General features: G+C 36.8%; 1 protein-coding gene across 4 annotated transcripts in view; it reads right to left on the bottom strand.

The window, feature by feature from the left end:
- LOC107706888 (zinc finger protein 438-like) overlaps positions 1–8604 on the bottom strand; it is a 50237-nt gene extending 41633 nt beyond the window's left edge. For all 4 annotated transcript variants that reach the window (XM_016510731.1, XM_016510732.1, XM_016510730.1 and 1 more), the window contains exon 1: positions 8486–8604. The gene's annotated coding sequence lies outside the window, so the exon portion shown is untranslated. The remainder of the gene's footprint in view (positions 1–8485) is intronic.
- Between the last annotated feature and the right edge of the window lie 399 nt (positions 8605–9003).

Raw genomic sequence — 9003 nt, 5'->3', positions numbered from 1 at the left:
TTTGCATATATATGCCTCCACAAGTCTGTGGGAAACACTGCGATAGTTTTACTCAAATGAAACGGTCAAATGATCATGAAGTGACTCTCAGAGGGAGGCAGAGCAGTTCTGGAGATGTTGTTAATGTATTTATGTCCTAAAGTAATGAGACGAAAGAAGCTGAAATCACCGCGAGCGTCGCACACTTTGTATGTGTAGAAAACAAAACCGCGCGTTTGTGCCATTTACATACACAGAGACACGCAGAACATGCAGGATTCATATTTAAACAGTATTTTTGCGGCTTAATATTTACAGACTCTTACAGAATATTTGCGACTCTATTTAAGTGTACTGACCTACTTTTGATTTATTCATCCAAACTTTGACAAATTCCGTGACATTCCGCGTCATACAGTAAATTCCATTTATATGACTGGATTCCGCAATTCTGTCCGTGTTTTCTGCATCGCGGAAATCATAGATAATATTGAGGTGTTTTGCAACTTCAGTGTAACATTAGTGGATTGTTATTTATTGCAACTTAAGCTATGTCTGCTGATGCCTTACCTTTGAGAGACAACTGATGCATGATCACTGAAGCAGCTCCAGTTAGCAAGCGCTTTTTAGGCCACAGAGTGGTGAGTTCTGACAGGCTGCATCAGAGCCAAATAGTGCGTTTCAAAATTATTTTATCTGTGAATCGGTTTTGAAAATGACCAATACGGATAATCATAAAAATGCTTAATATTGGCGCCGATAATTGGTCGACCCCTAAAACTGGAGTAATGACTGCTTGAAAATTCTGCTTTGCTATCACAGGAATAAATTACATTTATACATATAAAATATATTAAAACAAGAAACAGTTCTTTTAAACAATATTTCATAATATTACTGTTTTACTACATTTTTGATTAAATATCCTTCGTGAGAGAGAAGAGACCGTTTTCCAAAAAAAAAAAAAAATTCCAAAAAAAAAAAAAAAAAACATTAAAAAAAATCATACTGACCCCAAAAGTTTTGACAGTACTAATGTATAGATATTTTTATCTCATACATCTAAAATAGAGATCGACCGATATATCGATTTACCGATATTTTCCCCGATATTTAAGCATTTTACCATAATCGGATATCGGTTTTGTAATATCGGATTCACCGATAAACGCGTTTTGAGAATTGCACGCAGGATCGCCATTGCAGCACGTCTGAGGGGAGACGAGACAACAACAACGGCGTGCAGGTACTTGATATAGTTGCTATAGTTAGTAAACTTTATTTAACATAACAGCCATTTATGCACAAATTAGATGCATTATATAAATGCATGATATGCAGTTTATGCAGCTTGGCTCTAAGAAACAGAAACCAACTCACGGGAGTCACGTAAGATAATCCGTCAAGTCCTGTCCCAATAAAGACTTAACTAAATAAATATCATCTTTATTTCACTAAAGAATTCTACCTCTAACGAGCTGTAGATAAAATAGTCTAACAAATTAAAATGACCAGCCGGGACCCGACGGGCTTGCAGACCTCTACTCTGTAGCTATAAACAGCTTATAAACCTACTAAAACTGTAGTTTAAAATGAAGTTGATATGACTCCTGTCCTTTATTTATTTTCTCCATTTGAAAACATTAGACATTCTACATTTATTTTGCTTATTGTTAATATTAGTGTTGTTGCTGTTGATGCTTTTTATAAATAAAATGTTTTTTATTGTTGTAATATAAAGATTAAATTTAACATGAAAGACTGCTAATTTTCAACACTTAAAAAAAAAGATGACTGAAAAGAGGAAAAACCAAAGTGAAGTATGTTCTTACTTCACTCAGTCATTTATTTACTTTATAACAGTAAATAAATATCGGTTCTGCATATCGGTTATCAGGCACATAAACATGTAAATAATTGGTATCGGTATCGGTTATAAAATATCAATATCGGTCGATCACTAATCTAAAAACATAAAAATAACAATACACATGGTGCCAATGGCAATGTCAACATTTATTGTTGAGCCATAAAATCAAAATGACACTTCCTAATTTGTTTCGTCTCACTGGTCTAAATCTGAGTTTGACTCTACTTCCTTCCCCTGTGGGTCTGAACCACAGTACATTACATTTTAGCACCACCATGAGTACTAGAACCAGATGTTTACTACAGCAGTAGGTAATTAGAATGATAAGACACAAATTTCACTGTAATATAGGCATTCACTTAAGTATTTGTCCCTTTGTGGATTTGCCATAATAATATCACACACACAATGACATTTGCCTGCCACAAATGCATTGCAAGATATGCTTCAAGGCAGGTATTTCTTCCTTGAAGACAGCAGCTATGAGAAATGCAATAAACTACAATATATATTTCTGACCAGGAGTATGGAAATGAAAGTGAATTGGAAAGACCACATGCCCACTGTGAAGCATGGTGATGGCAGCATCATACTGTGGGGATGCGTCTCTACATCAGGCCCCCAGAGGGCTCGTGAGGTGGATGGGTGAAATAAATGTAGCAAAACACAGGGAAATCCTGGAGAAGAAAACCTGAGGGAGTTTGCAAAACACCTGCGACTTGGAAGAAGATTTGTTATCCAGCAAGACAATGACCCAAAGCATAAAGCCAGTGCTACACAGGGATGGATTAAAAACAACAATGTTAATATCCTGGAGTGACCAAATCCACAGTCCAGATCTCAAGCCAACTGAGAATTTATGAGCGTGCTTGAAAAAGCCTGTCCACTCATGATCTCCATGCAACCAGACAAATCCAGAATAGTTTTACAAAGAAGAATTGGGGAAAAATCACAATGGCCAGATGTGGAAACAGATAGAGAGGCGTAGTATACATGCAAACTCAAGGCTCAAGCGGCCTCAGATGTGGTTCACGTCAAACAAACTAAATTCTGACATCAAAAATGAACTGAGATCTGGCCCCAAACCTCCTTAAAATTGATGACTTCATTAGCACCCTGACAACAAAAGAATTTCTTAAAAGTTTCCTATATGCCGTGGTGAGATGCAATACAGCAGCAAATGAAACATTCACTAGTCCATTTCCACAGCCCTTCTGCCCTCAGTCCAATGCCACCACATTCATAATTCACACTTTTATGCACTTTTCTTATACAAGGTGTCGGCTTTTTTTGAATACTAAGGTGAGTTTCTGCTGCACAGACATTCTGGTATAAGCGCAAGTCTTGTCACTTAGTTCACTTAGTTTAATCAATGTACTCTTAACTATCTCAAATATTGGCCATGATTAGTGAGGTGCTTCCCTTTACTGATAATAAGAATGAAGATGATGAGAGAGAAAACTATTCAATGTAAATGAGCCACTATAGTTTGAGTAATTACATGATTGATTCAAAAGGGTTTGCTTATATACCGTGAATCTTTTCTTACGGATAAATGCCTTTCTGCAGCAGAAAAAAAATATGTAACTATAATGATGTGATGTCATAAAGATGCAAGTGTCACATGACTCCCTTGGACCATAGCACAACACTGGCTCTAAATTCCAAACAGCATAAATTGTCTTCACAGGTGCAAAAGAGCTTAATTCAGCCAAAAATGAAATTTCTGACATTAATTACTCATCCTCAGTATGAAAAAATAATAAATCAAATTTGTTCAGTATTTTGCGTCAAAAACTCTTAAGACTATGTTCAAAAGTTTGGGGTCGGGTTTTTAAATAAGTTTCTTATGCTGCTCACCAAAACTGCATTTAGTTCATAAAAAATACAGTAAAACAGTAATTTGTGAATTATTATTACAATTTTAAATAACTGTGCTATTTTAGTGTCACATGATCTTTCATAAATCAGTCTAATATGCTGATTTGGTGCTTAAGAAACATTTCTTACTTTCAACGTTAAAAAGCAGTTATTAGTATGTTTTTTTATGGAAACCATAATACATTTTTTAAGATTTGATTAATAGAAAAGTTCAAAAACAACATATACTTGAAATCTTTTGAAATAATGTAGAAGTATTTGTCACTTTTGATCAATGTAATGCATCCTTGCTGACTAAAAGTATTCATTTCTTACTGTAATAAATTATTTAAAAGTATTAAAATCTTTTTGACCCCAATCTTTTGAACAACAGGGTACCTGCGTTTAAAATTTTCCTTTAGCTATCTATAAAAGCAGTAAACTGAGTGTATTTAGCTTGTTCAGGTGTTGAAAACCGGTCAGGTTTGTGTCTAAAACTACAACAAAAAAGGGAAAAAGTATATTGTGAGAGAATATTTGAATGCACTCCATATAGCGTGTAAATCAAACAGGAAAGCATGAGGTTTCGCCACACATTGCTGTATGACCTCTTTGAATTCTGCATATGTCAGATAATGGTGGAAATTCTGAATCTTGTGATCGCAGCAAACCTGGTCCCCTTGAACAAAGAAATGAATTACGCATAAAATATGCACGGCTCCATGTTCATATGTTTACTTTGGCCACACGTCGCACCTTGCCATGAAGCTCTGTGCTGTTACAACAAAGACATTTGTTCTGCATCTGATTCTGCTCAGAACAATCCTAGTAATTACGGTGCAGTTTCCTCCGCAGTTTTGATCCCTAATTGTGAAAAGCCTTATTTCTGACCACACATGAGAACCGTACAGATAGGTGAACGCTCTCCTGCGAGTAATCACTATAAAGTCACCGACCAAGAAGTTGAAGGAGAGTTTAAGATAGCTATCTTTTTCTGGCTAGGCTTGTGTGCATGGGATAAATGTTTCATGTGTGTGTGCGCGCATGCAGTGATATTGACATGGTTCTGATTGACCGGAAATGTTAAATAAGCATCTCTGCTATGAAAAGGGTCTCCCTCCCCCTCTCTCTCACCACATGTGAAACCACACAACGTCATGACAACTGCCAAAATAAACCTCAGCATCCTCCAAAAGGAGTGCGTGTGTGTGTGCTTCCCTGTCGTGCAACACGTCCGTGCTGCGGTGTATTTAATAACCTTTTGCAAAATCAATAAAAAGAATGTGTTCAGTGACACCGCAGAAATGAATTTCAGCTGCCAACAGCTACACCATAACCATCAGAAGATTCCCTAAATTTCTCTCAAGAAGTTTTAAGTTTAAAGTAAAATATTTTGATGTGGAAAAAACGTTATTTGAGCAGAAAAGGCTTTTCTCAACTCCTGTATTAAGGTTAACCCTTTCTAAACGTTTGAAAGCACTATGCCAATATTTTCCAGTAGCATATTGTGTCATGTTACACTGTTAATAAGCATTTCTGGTCATATCTTTAACGCTGCAGCTATTAAAGTATGACTCAAAAGCGCTAAAAGGAACAGTTCATCGAAAAATGAAACTTATGTCCAAATCTTTGTGATTTTCTTTCTATCGTGGAACACAAAAAATGTTTTAAAGGGGTCATCGGATGCAAAATTCACTTTTGTTGTTGTTACATAAATGTGTGTTGGAAGTGTGTGTACACATCCACCCTATAATGATAAAAATCCACCCAGTGTTTTTTTAAAAATCCCCTTTCTCAAATCAGGCTGTTCTGAGATTCCTGTCAGAATGACGTAGTTCTGTACAGGCCCCTCCCACGATAGTTGATTGACAGTAGCGTTTCAGCACAGACTGGACTGGTGTCTTACCTTAGACCTGCCCTGAGTGAGCTGTCATCAGTCTGCTATTGTGTCGACTCCGGTGCAGGGGAAGACAAGAATGTCTCAGATTAAGCGATTGAGGTGTTTTGTTGTTGGATGTAATAATGAATATAGCAGTCGTCATTTACTCCAGACATCTGAGCCGCTGAAGACGCAGAGGATTAACTTTACTTTCGTTCTGAAGTGAATGCGTCGATCCCCGATCTGCCTAAATGCGTCTATGTTCGCGCAAATCATTCGTGATCAAGCTTCATCTACAGTAGAAGTGAGTATAAGGGTTTTTTAAGAATCTTTGCAAATCGCCTTTCCTAATAACGTGCTAGTTAGCAAATTCCGTGGTTAAAGTAAACAGTATCACGAGAACGGCTCGTCACCCCACGGAAGAGAGGGGTGGGGTCAGCAGAGCTCATTAGCATTTAAAGCAACATGGACTAGAACCACGTGCTGAAAACAGAGCTGATTTTGACAGGGTAAAAAGGGTGTTTTTTACACTACCATTGAGAAATTTTAACCAAACTATGTAGAGGGGCGGGGTCAGCAGAGCTCATTAGCATTTAAAGCAACATGGACTAGAACCACGTGCTGAAAACAGAGCTGATTTTGACAGGGTAAAAAGGGTGTTTTTTACACTACCGATGAGAAATTTTAACCAAAGTATGTTATAGACTTTTCATTAAGACCCTAAAGAATCATATCAACTTCCGATGACCCCTTTAAGAATATCCTGGCCAGACTTTTCAATATAATGAAAACGAATAAGGACTGGGGCTTTCAAGCTTTAAAAAGGATGCAAAACACCATAAAAGTAGTCCATACAGCTAAAACACTATATTCCAAATCTTCTAAAGCCATACAGTAACTTTTTGTGATGAACAGACTGAAATTGACCTGCCGTGAAATGCATTATCTGTCTTTCAAAAACATGCCTTTCCATACTGTAGTAACAAATTCATCCTTTGTTACATTTTACTATTCTTGTCTCTAACTTAGTTATTCAGCAAATATAAATAGATAAGCCTCTATTAAAACATGTATGTCAATTGTTTTACACTCATGTAAGGTTATAGCTAAGCTAAGCAACATCATCATCACTTAAAAAAAGCTTGCTTACAATCCTACACGTCATAAACCTGGCTTCCGCTGTGATTTTTAAAACATCTCCAGTCTGACAGAACCATATTGTACAGCTTTTGCCAATTCAGTTCATCATGAGTGCCAATTCTCATCACCAAAATGTGCCAAAAAGGTATGTGCATGCGTTTATGAATTTAACAAATTGTTTGAGAATTTTCCTGACACTGCTATTCAGCAGTGTCATTCAGCAAACCTTGCCATTATAAATACAAGGATGTTCCACTGGAATTCCTGGGGCAAATTTCCAATCTAATGTCCAGAATGATTGGTAGCTTAACTGAGAAAATATTACTCTAACATTTGGAATCCAACAAGGTTGATTTTACTAGTTTGAAATGTCACTGGTCATGCATGTATATGTAAACAAACAACCACAGATTGGTAAATTTATAGTCCAACTTTGATTTGTTGTTAGATGAGCTAGGTCTATTTCACACTGTATGAGAAAGCATCACATACAATATAGGTTACAATATTCCCAAGCAATGGCACTGCATATCAGAAGTGTAGGCATGAGTTGTGTTTCAGCTCTGAACCTATTTTAAAAATTTGAACCACACTAAACTTAGTGGAAAATACTTCCAAATTTCTTGCAGATATAGTGCTGGTGTGAAAGCTTTAGCAGTTACTGTTGAAACAATGTGAAACTCTGTGAAACAGGCCTGACTTTCAAATTCATTTCAGTGCAAGCAATGTAAATCACCATTATATGAGTAAAGAGAACTTATAGCTCCTCATTTAAAAGGCTGGCTAGCCTGGCCTATTACAAACTGACAGCTAAGATCAGACACTTACACACAATATTACATTATGATAAAAGGAGTTTTCCAAAGTCTAATAATGCATTAGGTAAGTACACACCCAAAGCAAAGCAAACATTATGACCTTCTACCTTCAAAACTACGCAAAAGGTGGGTGTAACATATACAAACAATCACAATACCATGCAGTGAGTTACATCATCATTACACAAATGTTACCATTATATTTCCACAAGCAGGTTTATAGTAAAATAAGCCATTGTATCTAATATTTCCCAATTCTTACTATTACTATTTATACTCCTTCCGTGCCATTATTATTAGCTTAAAGGGGAAATGTTACTATGACAATACAGGTAAATGTCAACACTGATAGCACCTGTTGACAACCAAGAATGTGAACTATCTTCTCAGAAACTGACATTCAGGGAAATTTTAGTCCCACGTACACACTTAAAACAAAGACAGTAGAATAATTTTCACAATTTTATGTCATGAGATAACTAATTAAAGGAAGAAAACATCTCGCAGTGCAGTTAAAGAGATAAACAATGTCTCTGCAATCACAAGATATGCAGTTGTGCAAATACACTGAATGTCTATATGAATGTATCGGTGCTATTACTATTCTGTTAATACAATATGTCACTTTTAAACCGTTATTGCATGAGAACTGTGTTTACTATGCACAGAGATATGAATCCCCACATTGCGAATATGAACTTTGCAATGGTTTTTAAGAACGTGTCGTTGCAGTTTCTGTGCAAATGCTCTGTTTTAATGAAGTTTGATGCTCAGTGTTGTTTTATTCTGCATAAACATATCCTTGAAGGCCCTGGCCTTTGATCGCTCTGGTATTCCTATTGGCTGAAAATAAAGTCGTAATCCGACTGCACGGAGAGCCCATTGGGTTCCTCTTTTCTGCACGAAATAATGGAAATAACGGAACATCTTGTGCCTCACCTTCCAGAAATGTCCCCCGGCTCGATCAGAGGACTCTTGGTTAATTTGGATCATGCGCCACATTAATTAGGTGAGTAGATCGACACATCTTCATAACTGTTTCTCGACAGCCATTTTTGGGCGAGACCTCAAGTCCCAAACGGTGGCTGTTACAAAGTGGAAGTGAGGGGTATTTATCTTAAACGCAATATAGAGAATCCGAAATCATACATTTTAATACAAAATAAAATACTTTTTGTTGTAAAGCGTAATATTTAAGCAAAACACCATCTATGTTTGCTTATTATCAAAGAACAAAGTTCCACATCCACCCCTTTTAAGAAAAATGGTACGGCTCAGGCAACACCGGTTTACTTCCGTGAATACAGCCAATCAGAGACGATTAAATTGTCACTCTCCAATCAGAGCACCGCCTACTTTATGACGAGCGTACAGTCGGCGTTTTTTATCAGATTCAAGGAACTGCGGGAAATCTGAGGCAGACGACGTCGTCAATTGAACAGGGATTATGCTGTAAT

The sequence above is a fragment of the Sinocyclocheilus rhinocerous genome, unplaced genomic scaffold, assembly GCF_001515625.1.
Source record: "Sinocyclocheilus rhinocerous isolate Xijiao unplaced genomic scaffold, SAMN03320098_v1.1 scaffold144, whole genome shotgun sequence".
In the NCBI taxonomy this organism is placed as follows: Eukaryota; Metazoa; Chordata; class Actinopteri; order Cypriniformes; family Cyprinidae; genus Sinocyclocheilus; species Sinocyclocheilus rhinocerous.
This window is presented reverse-complemented; position numbering and strand designations above follow the sequence as displayed.